Here is an 18,224-nt window from a genome sequence, read left to right on the forward strand (position 1 = left end):
GAATGTGAAACACCAGTTTAAAAAAACCAGCCCGGTGGAGTAACACAGTACAGTGCTGCAAGGATTACTGAACGCATCGGCTGAAGGGTGTGAAGCCCCTGGCAGGTGTCTGCGTGGCCCCTTGTTCTGAGCCAGGATGGCACGGTGCTCTTCACACTGGAAGCCCATGCTCAGAGTGTGAGTGGTATTGCTCTTCTCTGTCCTTCCAACTGCTCATCAGCCCTGCCAGCAGCAAGGGCAGCACTCGTGGGATGCTCTTGCCCCACTCAGGCTGGCATTTGCTGGGCTGTATTTGGGTAGAAAGCGTGGAACTAGGGCACCGGTGAGCAGAGGGTGGTGCGGGTGCCCCCTGGGTCATGCCCAGGAGCACAGCCCGAGTTATCTTGGGGCCCCGCTCCAAACCCCACCCTGAGTGGAAGCTAAAGGCAGCGGGCTGAACTGAAGCCAGGAGCTGCTCACGTCTCAGACTCCCTCACTGCTTTAGGCCAGTGTGACGTGCAGAATTAAACTCTATAACTCACGATAAGTTATAACGCAGGTATGTTTATTGCGGCGCCGGGTGCAAGGGGGATCGCTCCTCCTAACTAACACTTAGTTGTACTCACAATACATCTTTATACAGTGAAGTTGGTTAGTTCTGCCCAAAGTCTACACCTACTAACTAATTGTGGGTTAGTTGCTTTCTCGCTTCAATTTAAAGGTGCAGTTCATTTTAAATTGACTGGGCATGCTCCCCGAGCGGGGGATTCCCCCTCTTCGGGGGGGGGGGGGGGGGGGCATTTGAGTAGGAGATCGTGATCTCCCACTACCACAATTACTTTATCCTAGTGGTGCAGATTATCTCAAAATTTTACTGAATCTTCCTATATTTTGTGTTTATGTAACAGCTAGTTACAAGAAGATTTTGATTCTAAGGAATTAACCTTCGTGATAGAATTACATTAATACTTATTGACCAGTGAGGTATGAATCGCTGTGCTGCTTGTTATCGCAGACTGTTATTTGAAATCCCTGTGCTATAGACCATACTAAGCTTAGTCCTTACTCTCAGACCACAACCAGAGCGCCCAGGTTCTGTTGTGTATGGGATGAGTTATTGGACAGCTTGGCAAGGCCAATATCCAGCTGTCCCACTTGGCAACAAAACTAACTTTTAAGGTGTCCTGAAGTGAACTACCTTCATTATAATACCAAAAAATCATGCCCACAGGTCAAGTAGACCCTTGCCCAGCTGAAGACCCTTCCCCTGTGCAAGCGTAGTAACAGAAAAGGATGACACAGCAAATATAACAGTTATATGCAAATTACTAACCAATCATTGTAATTGGGAGTGTATGACCTTGTAATTTTCTGTATAAATGTAACAGTAAAACCTACACAGGTGTGCCTGATTTGTGGAGATGCCACCGAGCACCCAGCGCTGCAATAAAGGAGTGCCTGCTGCTCTAATGCTGCAATGGTGTTAAGAGGTTTGACTCCCAATTTCGGTGACAGTGGTGACAGGTGGAAGGTGTGGTTAAGCAGAACAGCTTGTAACAACTCTATAAAAAAAAGGAACCAACATTGGACGGAACGTTCCCCCACCGGACATGGAAACGTATCGGACTGTCGGGACACCGCAGCTCCGGGGTGGTAGCTGTTGCTGTAAGCCTTTCCTTCTTAACTTCTTTCTTTCCTTCCTTCCTCTCTTAATCTGTCACTCTCACTCCCCCTTTGCATTCACGTATTTCTTGTTGGGCAAATAAAGTTCCTTGGCTCTTGACTCCATTTTGAGTCTTCATTCTGTTCCCGAGAATAGAAACAGAACCACGCTCCGGTCTCAGACCGGCATGTAACATTTTAATTGGTGTCACGGACAGGATTCTCAGTGAAACAGAAATTGCCAGGTTCTTTATGAGAGACTCTTGTGTGTGTGCCTGAGACCTACCTTGGTACGAAGTGAGTGCAGAGTCTGAGTCCGCGGTTCTGTTTGTCCGTGAGGAAAAGAGGTGAAGAAGGACTAAGCGACAGAATTGAACAAGAGACGAGTCTCTAAAGCAGTTTAAAAGTGTGACCTCCAGAGGGTGAAGGGAGGTGGGTGTAGTAGCAGCGAACATACAGTGAGGCCATCTCAGGACAAAATAACCCCTCTTTGGTGAAAGGAGTGCCCACACTTCTACAGAGGTTCGTGATGTTTCCCCCACTAAAGTATGGGCCGGAGTTATATAAACGGGATGATTTTGGGGAACCTATCATGCTCGCCGAGCTCCCCAGGGTGAGAATGGGCAAAAAATCAGTGGTTCCAACCACTATAGTGTAGTGGATAGGGTCATGATATTGCAGACGGAGGCTAAAGTTAGGGCTGGTGTAGGACAATGCCTCAAGGACAAGAGTCCAAGAACTGATAGCCTGATGAATAGAGACTTGTTAGAACTTGTAGGGCACAAGCCCTGGGAACAAAGGAACAAGCTAACTGCAGACCCCTGCGCCGTTACAGTTGAGGAGGCAACCAGACGGACAGAGAAACAAGTAGCCAGATAAGGGAACGCATAGCGCCGATAAGTAACTTTGTTAATCAAGAAAGCCGGGTAGAAAGAAGCCCCCTAATTTTGGAATAGAAATTGTTGCTATGTCAAGGTAAACCAATAAGTTCCTATTGTTTTAACGGTGTGCCTTAAATATCAACCAATCAGTGTTTTTTACGCTTAAGATTTAACCAATCAGTGTGTAATATGTAGAAGGTAGAAACGTGTATATGTGTAAGAAAATCACTAATAAACGGACAACTTGCTTGCATCAAGCTGCGTCCCGTCTCTTCATTTGCCGCACCAAGCCTGCTAGGAGTGCAGGGGAGTTGCGCTCTGTGCTACGAGGAACACCTGAGGCCTCTGGACAGAAAGCCGGACTTGTTTGGGGAGGGAGCATGCTCCAGCATCATCCGCAGAGCCATAAGAACTCCTTTCACTGCATGATCAAGAGGAAGCAAAGGGCATGCCCATGTTTCCAGAGATCCCAGTTCAGCTGGAGGCATGCCCTGCAGTCCTGGGTAGGAACAGAGCTGGGAGCTGCAGCACCATGGCTTGCCGGGGCCCAAGCACAGAGCAAGAGGAGGACGGTCCTGGCAGCTTCAGAGGCAGGCCCTTCTGCAGCTCCCGCAGGGGGGGCATGCCTAGGTGGGCAGCAGCTGAGGGCATGCATGCTCAAGCACCTCCAAGTCCTTCCTGCCTCTGGGAGGTGGAGAGGTGGCCAGTGGTTGGCAGGCCTGGTCCTCTTGCAAGGTGGGGACGCTGGGGCTGAGCAGGCACGTCGGCTGACACCGCAGGCCATCCACATGCCTGAGAGGCTCTCTCTCCCCTCTTGCTTGTCACCTCGTCCAGCTTCAGGTTCACTAGTGAGCTGTGCACGCGCACAGGGCTCCCAGCAGCAGCTGGCCCGAGACACTGGGGCTTTCCAAGTGCTGGCTGCCTGTGGCCTGTCTTGCCGTCGGCCTTTGCTAGCAGCCAGGCCTGGGGACCCACCGTGTGGCAGGAGCAGAATGGGACCACACAGGAAGGGCTTTGGGGTGGCTCTCCAAAAGAAGCCAGTGGGTACTGTGGTGATTAGGCGCAGGGCTCAGGCAAGCAAGGCAGCCAGCACTTTGCTTCTGTGTGACCGGCTCCTTGATCCCCCCTTCTCTCCATTTGCCGTGCTTATACGTGCCCCTCATCTTCCCTGAGTCCTGCCTCTCTCAGCCCTGCTCTCCTCCCAGACACGGGGCCAACCCCAGTTATTTTTTCCCCGCTTTGCTCCCAGGTTTGCCCCATCTGTCAACACACGTGGTCTTCGGGTGTTGTTAGCTAGGTCACCTTGGACTTGTGTGCCATTACTGACGGGCTTGCCTGGGAACTGCTGTCCCTGCCAGAGTCCTCTCCGCCAAATGACCCCAGTCTCTTCCTTCAAGCGTCTGTGAAGTGTGGCCACCTCTGACGGCATTCCCCACTAGCCACCTGCCAAAACCGGTGCTGAAAGAGCAGGGTTTCCCCAGCAGACAAGTTGTCTTCTCCAAGGCTGCCTTCTGCCTGCTCTCAGCAGACACGTGGGAACCGGCTGCCGGTCCCTTTTCAAAACACAAAGCAGCCTTGAGCCCGCTTGCTTGGAGGCCAGTTCTGGGGCCTAGGAAGCCCTGCTGCGCCTCAAGGGCCTTGAGAGCAGCTCTTCCACTTTCAGACAGAGCCTGTGTGGTCCTCCTCCTCGGGACCCGATTGCTCCCTCCGCTGTGCGCCTTATGCCTCACCACAGAAGCCAGGATGGCAGCAGGGAGCTGCCGCACCTTTCACAAGCTTGGAGGCTGCCAACCTTCAAGCCATTGCCCTCGACCCTCCAGGGACCTAGCCCTGCTGTGCAAATGCAATGCACGTGCCTGGCTCCTGCTTCTCTCCTGCACTCCAGCAGGAGAGTGAGCAAGGCTCCTTCAGTAAGCGGCAGAAGACAGACTGACGAGGTGAGACTGATGCAAGCTCTTGCAAAGTTGTGAACAATGGCACGTTGGGCTGCGAGCAGGAGCATCCTTCTCTCTCTAGAGCTTCACGTTGATTGCCCTTGCCACAAGTGCCATGGTCAGTGGGTGCCCAGAACAGCAATCCAACTCACAGACAGCAAGGACACGACACCTGCCAGAGCGCGTTGCTGTGTCTGACATAGCCAGTGAGGAGTGTGCTGCACCTGCATTTCACTGTGCTTTGTGCAGGAAGGTTGACGTTGCTGGGCTGTGCTTGGCTTATTTGGATTGCCGAGCACTGCTTGGCTGCCACGGCCATCAACACATTGGCTCTTCAACACCCAAGCGCGCGCATGCTGCTGTAGTCATTGTGTTCTTTGTTGTGTGTCTGTTTATTGGGAAGGAGCCGGTGGCACAGGGCTGCAGAGAGCAGGGCGGCAGGGAACTCCCCAAAGAGGCTGCGAGGCCACGCTGGGTGTTGCCCTGTGAGCTGTTAGCAGGCAGAGCTGGGAGCCAGGCGCTGCTGCCTGCCACGGGGCCTGCCCACCCTGATCGTGCAAGCAGGGCATTGCGTGGGGCTCTGTCAGGGGTGTGCGATCCCAGCTTCCGCCTCCAGTCCTGCTTGGAACCCCTCCTGTTGCCACCCATCCCTCCCCCACTGCCACCACGCCCAGCACCTGGAACCAGGCACTCTGTGACATCAGCCCCGTGTCCAAGGGTACCCCAGGAACGGGAATCCTGCGGGCACTCTGTCGGTGGCCGTAGTGGTGGCGACAAGCCTTCGTTCTTGCAGCTGCCACATGTTGCTGGTAGTGATGGATGTTCTCCTCCTCCTCGTTGTCCTGCTGGCCATGTGCTGTCCTGTGCATGGCACATGGGATAGCTGTGGGTAAGTGGCCCGAGGCTCTGGGAGGGACATTGGGCAACCCTTGTGAGCTTCTCTGGAGGGGTCCTGCCTCTCCCCCATGGCCACCCCAGTGGCTCTTGAAGGCCATCTGGGAGGCCCAGCTCCTTGCCATCACCCAGGCTGCTGGCACAACTCGTCTACGGGCTAAAACAGAAAGCAGGGAAAGGGGAGCGGGCACGCACCCCACGGGTTTCCTCGGCCCTTCTGGCCATGCCTTGAGGGGAGGGAAGACAGCTGGCCTTTAGCCGGAATGGCACAAGCTTCCATGGAGCTAACCAGAATGGGGTTTCTGGTTACAGAGGCACCTGCGGCCTTCGGCCTGCGGCTTTTCACTACGGCATGTCGCGCATTGTGGGTGGCACAGATGCCCAGCCAGGGGCCTGGCCCTGGATCGTCAGCATCGAGGCTCCCTTGGAAGGAGGCACGGCGCACCTCTGCGGGGGTTCCCTCATCAGCCCACAGTGGGTCCTCACATCAGCCCACTGCTTCATCGAGGCCAGGTAAGGAGGACCAGGGATCGGGGCTAGCCCCACACTCTAGCAGGTGCCCTGAGCACAGCAGCACGTGCTGCAGCATGTCCTGTTGCCCTGCAGTACGCCCAGTGCCTGGGCACTCCGCAGCCACCTGAGAGGCTGCTCAGGAGAAGGCTGGGCTCATGCCACTGCTTCCCAGCAGCCTCCAGCTCGACACTGCTTGAGCCCAAGGAGCACGTGCTCTGTCGCACCCTCCCAAGCACTGCTTTCCTCTCTGCCTCGCCAAGCAGAAGGCAGGGCGACTGCTGTGCTGCTGCAGCATGTGGCTCTGCTCACTCTGAGCCCTCTCTCCATCTGCCTTCCAGGAACATCACCATGTGGCAGGTGGTGGTAGGTGCCACCCGGCTGACCCAGCTGGGACCTGAGGCCCAGGTGCGCAACATCAAGCAGCTGCTGGTTCACCAGCACTTCAGTAATATCACACGGAGGAACGACATTGCCTTGCTGGAACTGGAGCAGCCTGTCCAGTGCAACAGCTACGTACAGCTTGCCTGCGTGCCCGATGCCTCGCTGAGAGTCTCGGAGCTGACAGAGTGCTACGTCAGTGGCTGGGGTGCCAGGACTGCAAGAGGTGAGCTCCCAAAATGTAGTCACGTTGCGAGTGCAAGCTCGGCCAGCTTGGGGAGGCAGGTTGCTCTTCCTGACGGCAGAGGCGAAAGCCAGAATCAGGCTGTGGGGACGTATGCCTCTTAGAGAGGGGGGCGTGAGCCACTGACCCAGAGCAAGGCAGAAAGGAAGGAGCGGTCCAGCGCCTCCCCACATGCAAAGCCAAGCCCCGGGATAGGGCTTCAGTCACGCAGGGAAGGAGAACTGGCAATGAGCTGCTGGGAGTTCATTCCTTTCTGTGCTCTTCACAGCTGGAGGATCGGCGTATGTGCTGCAGGAGGCCCAGGTGCACCTCATTGATGCCGGGGTCTGTAACAGCAGCGGCTGGTACAGAGGGGCCATCCACACCCACAACATCTGTGCTGGCTATCCGCAGGGTGGCATCGACACCTGCCAGGTAGGAGCGTGCTACAAGCCAAGCCCCGGCAGCACGGGCAGCCCCGCCACAACCGCCTAAACCTGCACCGTCACGGGCTTTTCCTGGCCACTCACACTCCCATTGCTGTGTCCCCACTGCTGAGGGCCTAAACCCATTTCCCCATGGGTAGGGCCTTTGCCCAGGGCCTGCCTGCCTTGTCCCAGAGGCCTGGCACTTTGTTCACAATGCCCACCCAGTGCCCTTGGCAGCCCAGAGCTTCACCATCCCAAGCCAGACACAGCCTCCTGACACACCTGCAGCACCAACGTGCCGCAGGAAGAGCGAGCCCTGCCTTACAGGCCCACCGCCCCCTCCCAGGAAAGCTTCTCCAGAGCTTGGCTGGCCACTAAATACAGCTCTGGAAGTGCCATGAGAGGGAAGGAGCCAGCCACTGGGCTGACGGTGGCCACCCAACAACCCCTTCATCCTCTCTCCTCTGCTGCAGGGGGACAGCGGTGGGCCTCTTGTGTGCCAAGACAAGAGCGCTGACTACTTCTGGCTTGTTGGCCTGACCAGCTGGGGGATGGGCTGTGCGAGAGCAAAGAAGCCCGGAGTCTACACCTCCACCCAGCACTTCTACAACTGGATCCTGGAACAGATGGGCCTGCACACAGCAGTAGCGACTACGGCAAGGCCGCAGCCAGCCTTCACCTCCACCCCCGTTCACAGGCCAACACCAACAGAAGCAGGAAGGTTTACATCCTGCCCACTTCCAGTGCAGAAGCTGTGGGATTTCCTTTCTTGGCTGCAGAAGTTGGTGCAGTTCCTAATAGGAGAAAAGGTTTGATTAGCCGGACGGAGAGGATCCAGGGCTGGCTGCAGCGCACCACCACCACCATTTCCCGCTGGGGCAATGCCTGCTGATGCAAAGGCAGCCTCAGTGTCAAAGGCCTGCTCTGTCCTGCCCGCGCTCCTCTCAACGGAAGAGCTCAGCTGGCTGAGTCCCTGCAATAAAGTGTTTCAGTTCTGTGGCTAACCAGGCGCCAGTCCTCTTCAGTCTCGTGTGCAAGGCCAGGACTTCCACGCCCGGCACCTGCCGGAGGAAGCAGGCTGCAGGCAGACAAGTCGGGCACAAAGGGTCACAGCAAAGGGCTGAAGCTCTGCCTGCTCAGCAAGAAGGATGAGGGTGCAGTGGAACAAGGGAAGGCAGGACATTGCGGGGCTCAGGGCCTTGGGGATGGCAGCTGGAAGCACAGAATGCCTTAGGCCCGCTCCTGGTGGGATCCCTGTGTGCGTCTGTATGAGGCGCAAGCGAACTTGAACGTGGACTCTCAGGGCCCAGGAAACACAGATCTAGAAAGACCCAAGGCTTGCACCAGGCACTGGTGAGGGAGCCTTGGCCTTGAGCCCCACATATGACATTTCTAGACTATTATCTGAGGCATCTACGAACACGCTGTGCTTATGAATCCAGGGAGTGAGGCTGTGTTTCTGTTTCAGTAGCCTCATCCTCTGGTCTCATGGTTTAATGCCGGCCGGCAACCAAGCACCATGCAGCCGCCTGCTCACTCCCCCTCATCCGGAGGGCTGGGGAGGAGAATCAGAAAGGAATGTAAAACTTGAGGGTTGAGATAAGAACAATTTCATAATTTAAACAGAATAAAGAGGTAAGAACATCAGTAATAACAATGATAATAGTAACAATTAGGATGGAAAGGTGGAGGAAAGGGGTAAAATCCAAAGGAAAAGGGAAAAGGGGAGAAAACCCCCAAGTGATGCACAGTACAACTGCTCACCACCTGCTGACTGATGCGCAGCCAGTCTCCGAGCAACAATCCCTCCCCAGCTAACCCTCCTACTTTCTATACCAAGCATGACGTCCCATGGTATGGAATACCTCTTTGGCTGGTTCAGGGCAGCTGACCTGGCTGTGTCCCTTCCCAGTCTCTTGTGCTCCCCCAGCACTCTGGCTGGCAAGGCCCAAGAATCCAAAAAGTCCTTGACTTTAGTATAAACATTACCCAGCAACAACTAAGAACATCAGTGTGGCTATCAACATTGTTCTCACATCACAGGCAAAACACAGCACTGTACTAGCCACTAAGAAGAAAATTAACTCTATCCCAGCTGAAACCAGGACATGTGGAAACCCAGGAAAGGCCTGGACTGCATTCACATGGATGTAAGCAGTGGCTACATCTGCAGGGATACTTGTCAAGGTATTGCTTTGTCTGTGTCAATCTGTTTTGCCCTTCACATTCATTGTGGCACTCTCTCTGTGTGTATGTGCGTGTCTGGCTCTTTGGAATGCAGCTGCACGCACGTGGGAAGATCCATTTAGGCTGGCATAGGAGCAGCCCCCCAGGTGCCCACCTCATTCAGATCAACCAGACCTGAAAGGAGAAATCCCACAGTGTTCAGAAGCCTGCTGGCTCTGGCTGCTCCGTAACGGAGTGGGCAAGGAAACCCAAAGCAACTCTGCAGCAGAGATCACCGGGTGGGCAGGGAGGCAGCTCTGACTGCCCCACAAACAAAGCAGCGAAAGCCATTTATCCTCGCATCCTCTTCCTGAGCTTTCCCCAACACCATTCTTTTACCTTCAGCAAAATCTCTCCCTATTACCAGCAACACTGCCCTGAAACCAGAAATTGCACATCCTCTTCTTCATTCTCCCCTTTCAAACACCTTTTCCCAACACTACAAGCAGAACAACACCAAGGCAATTAATAATTAACTTCCCCTCCATCATTATCAATACATTACCATCAAGTATCATGAGTGTATGTTTACTTCTTGTTCCATGATTGTTTCTCAAGGCCAAAAAACCAAACCCACTTATGGGACTTCTTCCCATTGTCCTTTGCATGTACCAAAAGAACATGAACTGCCATGCTGTATTGGAGATTATGCTTCCCTTTCCTAGGCCATTTCTCTTGATCACCTAAGGTATACAAGGGCCACCAGTGATGACAATATTCGGCCCATTTTGTCTGAGTGGGGGGGTCACCCCAAAACTTGCTCCAGCATCTTAATAAACAACCCAAAAGAACTCTGAAGAACCAACTCCATCTAGCAGAATGACCAGATCCCATGTGTACAAAGTTTCAAAATCATAAACGCTCAATACCTAAACCAGACCCTGCAAACAAAACTGGACAGAGGCAAAATCCAGCAAACAAAATCCAACAAAGTTTCACCTGAGCGTGAGGCAAAATCCGGCCTCTGGGCATCCGCGTAACAGCATATGGATTGGACAATTGTGCACTTCAAATATCCCGGGGGGACTCTGACCCACCAGGGGGACTTCAACCCGCAATGCGATACGACTTCTTTGTAAGTAACCTCAGTGTTTATGACCATGTCGCTGTTATCCCAGAGAGCTGTCACGGAGATTCACCTGGCCAGGGAATCTCAGAACCCTGGCAAAACTACTCCGGTGCGTGCTTGCGGGGCTCACGATTTCTCTGGTCTGTCGAGATTCCGGAAAGCGGGTCCCGTTTGGTCACCATGTTCTGTTACCGAAAATCATAACCAAGAAAGCTCTCTGAGCCAAAGGACAGTTTAGGAAGCTGACAGTGGTTTATTGCCATGCTGGATGCACGGTGGATTTTTCCTCCTAACCCACACACCAAGTTCTCGAGGGTACACATTACAGAGGATAATACGGCACACTGGAAGGACACGCTGGAGCAGCTCAAGGAGAAGGTGCTGCCGACAGAGGCCCATGATGCGGCTGGGTGAGTGCAGTGGGGATGGGGATGGCTTTGGGCATCTCGCCCTGTTCCTTCCAGCTATCCCAGCTGGTGCTCGCGAGGTACCCTGGCATCGGAGCACTTTAGCCAGCAAAGTGTGGGGATGCTGATCAGGAATCAGTGCCTTTTCCTCCCACCGGTAGCAGGTTCCTGACATGAAAGGAGGCAGGAGGAGGGGGCACGTGCAGGACAGAGCCCTCCCAAACCAGAAGTGGGAGTGGGTGCAGAGGCTTTCTGGAGCAAGGCTGGGGGGTGACGGCTCATCTCCCCAAGCAGGGGTGTGACATGCAGTGCTGGGGAGCTGGGTTGTGACCTGCTCTCCTGGCAAGGCGCAGGGGGGTAATTAGCGCTGACGAAGGGATGGAAGCGGTGTGAGGGCTGGTTTGGATGGCAGGCATGGGAGCCTGCGCCCTTCCCCTCGCACCCCTGCGCGCCCTGGGCAGCCACAGGTGTGAGGGTGTCTGCCTGGGGGGAGCAACCCTGCCAAGGTCCCTCTGCAGCCCTACGTGCCTGTGGGGGGGTGGGGACCCTTTCGTGGCAGCAGCAGGCAGGGGATGCCTTTGGCTACAAGCCTGTGGGCTTTGGGGCGCTGCTTTGAGCCAGGGTTGGTTGTTTGCCCCCTGTCACCCACCCGTGGCTCCTGCCTTCTCCAGGAGAATTACGGCCATCCCATTGCTGCCGCCGCTGACCCCTGCCTCACTGGGCACCCGGGTGCCATCATCAAGCAGTAGCAACGTCAGCATCACGGCCACAGGTAGGGGACACGGGGACCCATCCCCGGCCCCTGGGGATGTCATACCACAGCAAGGGAGGGCTCTTCTCCGGGTGTGGGCAGAGGGTCTGGGGGTGCCTGGGCAGGGCAGGGGAGCAGAGATGTGCTGGGGAGGGTCAGCTGTTCTTGCCCCAGGCCTGTGGGGTCCTACAGCCTTGCCCGGCGCTGCCCCATCGAGCCCATTTTTCTGCCTCAGTGGTGCAGAAGCCACGTGATGAGCTGTGCCTGGTCTCAGCCTGACCTCAGGTTTGCTGGGGCATCAGGTGCCTCCTGTGAGATAAGTCACCAAAATTCAGCTCCGCAGCAGCCTCACCCACCGGGTGCTCTACGGCCACTCCAGCCCCCTATCCTGTGCCCCATCAAGGTAGGGATGACAAAGGTAGGGATCTGGAGGGGCGACCAAGGCTGGGAGGGTGATGCTGTGCACTGGGAGGGATGCATGACTCAGTTTCCGCAGGGAGAGCTGGGTGTGGGAGGGTTGCCTGGGCATGCTGAGTTCAGCCCCATGTGTCAGCCACGCTGCTCTCTCCTCAGCACGACAAGATGGAGCTGTTGGGCCAAGACAGCCGCATCCCCAGGGACTGGCAGGACAAGCAGCTGCCTGTGATTGTGGGCAAGGAGGGTACAGCTAAGGCACGCTTGGGGAGGGGATCCAGCGGGTGCCAAGGGGGCAGAAGTGTTGGCATGAAGCCATATTCACCCTGGCGCCCCCCAGCCTGCCTCCCTCTGGTCTTTCTTTCAGGCTTCCCGAGGGACAAGGCCAAGCTGTCCCCAAGGCAGAGGGATGCCCGGGACACCGGCCACCTGCTCTCACAGCCCCGGAGGGTTGGGTCCTTGAGCTGCCAGCTGGGTATGGTCTGTTGGGGTACCGGGGGGGAGAGGGCACCCTACTGTCAGCCAGTGGGTGGGGGCGAGCAGGGGTCGATGCCCCCAGCCAGGCAGGGTGGGATGGAGTCTGGAGTGGGATGGGGACGGGTGAAATGGGATGGAGGGGGAGGGCTGGCGCATGGGGCAACTGGTCCCCACATTGGAGCTGGAGTGAGGTGGGTGGCCATGGTGGGGCAGCCCTGGCCAGTGTGGGACTACAGCCTGTCTGCTTCAGGGTGGGGGCCAGGACCATGTTTCAGGGTGTCTCTGGCCGGGCAGGTGCCACTGCTGCCTGCCCCGTCCTGGGCTGGCAGAGCTGCACACAGCCATTGCCCGCCCCTAGGGCTGCAGGGGGGCTGAGCCCTGATTCTCGACCCCAGGCACCGTGGCCTCGCTGGAGCAGAGGCCAGCCTCATTCCATGGGCAGCTCTGCCAGGCGCCACCGGGGCTCCTCGTCCAGCCCCTTCGGAGTGACTCCAGCACCACGGCAGCTGAGCGGGACTGGGGGTCCGCGAGCAAACCCACCCCACCGAGCAGGAGAGCAAGCAGCTGAAGGCAGTAGCAATAAAGGATGACGGGCAGTGCAGCGCCTCTGTGGCCTGAGTGGGGTGGCTCTGGGTTGGGATCTTCCCCTCATGCATAAGGGGTGGCTGGCAGCACCCCTTATTCTGCGGGCACGTGGCACCAGAGGAGCTGCTGGAAATTGCCCCTGTCCAAACCCTTCCCAGGGCCTGTGCCAGCCCCGTGCTGCCAGGCTCCCCCTGACCCCCCCGACCACCACGAGCCCCACTTTTGGCCCCCGTGGCCCCTGCCAGGGGAGCCGATGGCCCCAAAGGGGGTCTGGGGGAGCCGGGCGGTGCAGCAGGGTCATGATGATGCTCAGGTGCTGCTGAAGATGGTAGGGAATGGGGACCTCAGGGAGAAGGGCAGCAGCCGCACACGGCTTAGTGCCAGAAGTGAATCCCACTTGGAGCCCGCTGGTTTGTTCTCGCTTGTGCCAAGGGATGAGCATCCCCGCACCAGTTTGCTTCTGTCCTGTTGGAGAAACCCCCTCTCCCTCTTCCAGCGCTGCCATTGATGGGAAGAGGGAGGTACCGACCGCCGTGCTGCCCAGCCCAGGGCAGCTGGTGCTCCCCACCTCCAGAGCAAAACACCCCAAGCCCTTCCCTGCTCCCAAACCTGGGGGGACGTGTCCCCTCCTTTCCCTTATGCCACCCCCACGGCTTGGAGTTGCTTTCCCCAGCCCCCTTTTGCCCCCAGTCCACTCCCTATCAGATGGGGGAAAGCCCCACTGTGTGCTGAGACCTGTCTCAAGTTGTGTTGTGAGTGGAGAGGTACCGGGCAGGGAAACTGCCGTCCCTGGAAGCAGTGGGGCAGGGGGAACCTGGGGGTGTCACAGCTGGGGACATGTGGCTGTGTACACAGGGGATGCTGGGGGGGAGAGCATGACACAAGCCCCCAGACCTCCTGCACACACAGTGACAGACCCCGTCTTTGCCCACCCCGCTGCATTCCCCAGGGATCCACTCCGCGGAGATGTTTCCCTCGGTGGGTTTGGGTTTTCAGGGAAAAAATGGGTGCTAAAGGACCACTTTGGGGGTGCCCAGGTACATCCATCAGGATTTGGGGTCCCCCCAGTGCCACCTGCACTGGGATAACTGGGAGCACTCAGGGCAAAGCAGTAGGCATCAGAGCAGAGCCAGCAAAGGACCATCCTGCACGCCAGGGCTGGGCTCAGGCATCAATGGGCTTCAAAGCACCCCCAGGACTAATGGCATTTGCAGGATACAAATCCTGCAAAGGATGCCTTTGGTGCTCATGGCCCCCAGCTCAGCCCCTCTCCCACTCTCTGCCCCATTTGCTGATGCTGGGACCCAGCTGCACCCTATGAACACCCCCACCACCTCCTATAGACACCGAGCCCCCACCTCCCACCCCTCCTTGGGTGCTGCCTGCACCACCGAAGCGGGTGAGTAGCCCCAGCTGGAGCCTTTTCCGCTTTTTTCCTTGGAGGTTGTGCCGTCCCTGGGGGGCATGCCAGCGCCGCCGCTGTGCCTGGAGCCCCCCAGCCCTCGCTGGCCTCTCCAGGCTGGGCTGAGACTCGGCACAGCTTCCTGGGGCTGCCGGCACCTCCCGTCCCCACTGGTGCTGCTGTGGCATGGGGGGGTTCGCTCCCAGTCTTGGTGCCCTGCCAGGATCATCCTCCCGGCAAAGAGAAAAGGCCAGGACAGCTGGTGTTAAACAAGTGATTTTGTTTCCTACATTATTTTTGAATGAAAAGCAAAACCCCAGAAAACTTCAAGCAACTGTGTTTTGAAGGAAACAGCACCACAGCCGCAGTCACGCACCAGCCACCCCCCTGGGCTGAGGTCAGACGCAATGCTGGAGGTGGGGACAGAGCTCTGAGCTTCTGGGGTGGTGTTTGCCAGGTGAATGTGAAACACCAGTTTAAAAAAACCAGCCCGGTGGAGTAACACAGTACAGTGCTGCAAGGATTACTGAACGCATCGGCTGAAGGGTGTGAAGCCCCTGGCAGGTGTCTGCGTGGCCCCTTGTTCTGAGCCAGGATGGCACGGTGCTCTTCACACTGGAAGCCCATGCTCAGAGTGTGAGTGGTATTGCTCTTCTCTGTCCTTCCAACTGCTCATCAGCCCTGCCAGCAGCAAGGGCAGCACTCGTGGGATGCTCTTGCCCCACTCAGGCTGGCATTTGCTGGGCTGTATTTGGGTAGAAAGCGTGGAACTAGGGCACCGGTGAGCAGAGGGTGGTGCGGGTGCCCCCTGGGTCATGCCCAGGAGCACAGCCCGAGTTATCTTGGGGCCCCGCTCCAAACCCCACCCTGAGTGGAAGCTAAAGGCAGCGGGCTGAACTGAAGCCAGGAGCTGCTCACGTCTCAGACTCCCTCACTGCTTTAGGCCAGTGTGACGTGCAGAATTAAACTCTATAACTCACGATAAGTTATAACGCAGGTATGTTTATTGCGGCGCCGGGTGCAAGGGGGATCGCTCCTCCTAACTAACACTTAGTTGTACTCACAATACATCTTTATACAGTGAAGTTGGTTAGTTCTGCCCAAAGTCTACACCTACTAACTAATTGTGGGTTAGTTGCTTTCTCGCTTCAATTTAAAGGTGCAGTTCATTTTAAATTGACTGGGCATGCTCCCCGAGTGGGGGATTCCCCCTCTTCGGGGGGGGGGGGGGGGCATTTGAGTAGGAGATCGTGATCTCCCACTACCACAATTACTTTATCCTAGTGGTGCAGATTATCTCAAAATTTTACTGAATCTTCCTATATTTTGTGTTTATGTAACAGCTAGTTACAAGAAGATTTTGATTCTAAGGAATTAACCTTCATGATAGAATTACATTAATACTTATTGACCAGTGAGGTATGAATCGCTGTGCTGCTTGTTATCGCAGACTGTTATTTGAAATCCCTGTGCTATAGACCATACTAAGCTTAGTCCTTACTCTCAGACCACAACCAGAGCGCCCAGGTTCTGTTGTGTATGGGATGAGTTATTGGACAGCTTGGCAAGGCCAATATCCAGCTGTCCCACTTGGCAACAAAACTAACTTTTAAGGTGTCCTGAAGTGAACTACCTTCATTATAATACCAAAAAATCATGCCCACAGGTCAAGTAGACCCTTGCCCAGCTGAAGACCCTTCCCCTGTGCAAGCGTAGTAACAGAAAAGGATGACACAGCAAATATAACAGTTATATGCAAATTACTAACCAATCATTGTAATTGGGAGTGTATGACCTTGTAATTTTCTGTATAAATGTAACAGTAAAACCTACACAGGTGTGCCTGATTTGTGGAGATGCCACCGAGCACCCAGCGCTGCAATAAAGGAGTGCCTGCTGCTCTAATGCTGCAATGGTGTTAAGAGGTTTGACTCCCAATTTCGGTGACAGTGGTGACAGGTGGAAGGTGTGGTTAAGCAGAACAGCTTGTAACAACTCTATAAAAAAAAGGAACCAACATTGGACGGAACGTTCCCCCACCGGACATGGAAACGTATCGGACTGTCGGGACACCGCAGCTCCGGGGTGGTAGCTGTTGCTGTAAGCCTTTCCTTCTTAACTTCTTTCTTTCCTTCCTTCCTCTCTTAATCTGTCACTCTCACTCCCCCTTTGCATTCACGTATTTCTTGTTGGGCAAATAAAGTTCCTTGGCTCTTGACTCCATTTTGAGTCTTCATTCTGTTCCCGAGAATAGAAACAGAACCACGCTCCGGTCTCAGACCGGCATGTAACATTTTAATTGGTGTCACGGACAGGATTCTCAGTGAAACAGAAATTGCCAGGTTCTTTATGAGAGACTCTTGTGTGTGTGCCTGAGACCTACCTTGGTACGAAGTGAGTGCAGAGTCTGAGTCCGCGGTTCTGTTTGTCCGTGAGGAAAAGAGGTGAAGAAGGACTAAGCGACAGAATTGAACAAGAGACGAGTCTCTAAAGCAGTTTAAAAGTGTGACCTCCAGAGGGTGAAGGGAGGTGGGTGTAGTAGCAGCGAACATACAGTGAGGCCATCTCAGGACAAAATAACCCCTCTTTGGTGAAAGGAGTGCCCACACTTCTACAGAGGTTCGTGATGTTTCCCCCACTAAAGTATGGGCCGGAGTTATATAAACGGGATGATTTTGGGGAACCTATCATGCTCGCCGAGCTCCCCAGGGTGAGAATGGGCAAAAAATCAGTGGTTCCAACCACTATAGTGTAGTGGATAGGGTCATGATATTGCAGACGGAGGCTAAAGTTAGGGCTGGTGTAGGACAATGCCTCAAGGACAAGAGTCCAAGAACTGATAGCCTGATGAATAGAGACTTGTTAGAACTTGTAGGGCACAAGCCCTGGGAACAAAGGAACAAGCTAACTGCAGACCCCTGCGCCGTTACAGTTGAGGAGGCAACCAGACGGACAGAGAAACAAGTAGCCAGATAAGGGAACGCATAGCGCCGATATGTAACTTTGTTAATCAAGAAAGCCGGGTAGAAAGAAGCCCCCTAATTTTGGAATAGAAATTGTTGCTATGTCAAGGTAAACCAATAAGTTCCTATTGTTTTAACGGTGTGCCTTAAATATCAACCAATCAGTGTTTTTTACGCTTAAGATTTAACCAATCAGTGTGTAATATGTAGAAGGTAGAAACGTGTATATGTGTAAGAAAATCACTAATAAACGGACAACTTGCTTGCATCAAGCTGCGTCCCGTCTCTTCATTTGCCGCACCAAGCCTGCTAGGAGTGCAGGGGAGTTGCGCTCTGTGCTACGAGGAACACCTGAGGCCTCTGGACAGAAAGCCGGACTTGTTTGGGGAGGGAGCATGCTCCAGCATCATCCGCAGAGCCATAAGAACTCCTTTCACTGCATGATCAAGAGGAAGCAAAGGGCATGCCCATGTTTCCAGAGATCCCAGTTCAGCTGGAGGCATGCCCTGCAGTCCTGGGTAGGAACAGAGCTGGGAGCTGCAGCACCATGGCTTGCCGGGGCCCAAGCACAGAGCAAGAGGAGGACGGTCCTGGCAGCTTCAGAGGCAGGCCCTTCTGCAGCTCCCGCAGGGGGGGCATGCCTAGGTGGGCAGCAGCTGAGGGCATGCATGCTCAAGCACCTCCAAGTCCTTCCTGCCTCTGGGAGGTGGAGAGGTGGCCAGTGGTTGGCAGGCCTGGTCCTCTTGCAAGGTGGGGACGCTGGGGCTGAGCAGGCACGTCGGCTGACACCGCAGGCCATCCACATGCCTGAGAGGCTCTCTCTCCCCTCTTGCTTGTCACCTCGTCCAGCTTCAGGTTCACTAGTGAGCTGTGCACGCGCACAGGGCTCCCAGCAGCAGCTGGCCCGAGACACTGGGGCTTTCCAAGTGCTGGCTGCCTGTGGCCTGTCTTGCCGTCGGCCTTTGCTAGCAGCCAGGCCTGGGGACCCACCGTGTGGCAGGAGCAGAATGGGACCACACAGGAAGGGCTTTGGGGTGG

The sequence above is a fragment of the Falco peregrinus genome, chromosome 5, assembly GCF_023634155.1.
Source record: "Falco peregrinus isolate bFalPer1 chromosome 5, bFalPer1.pri, whole genome shotgun sequence".
Classification (NCBI taxonomy): domain Eukaryota; kingdom Metazoa; phylum Chordata; class Aves; order Falconiformes; family Falconidae; genus Falco; species Falco peregrinus.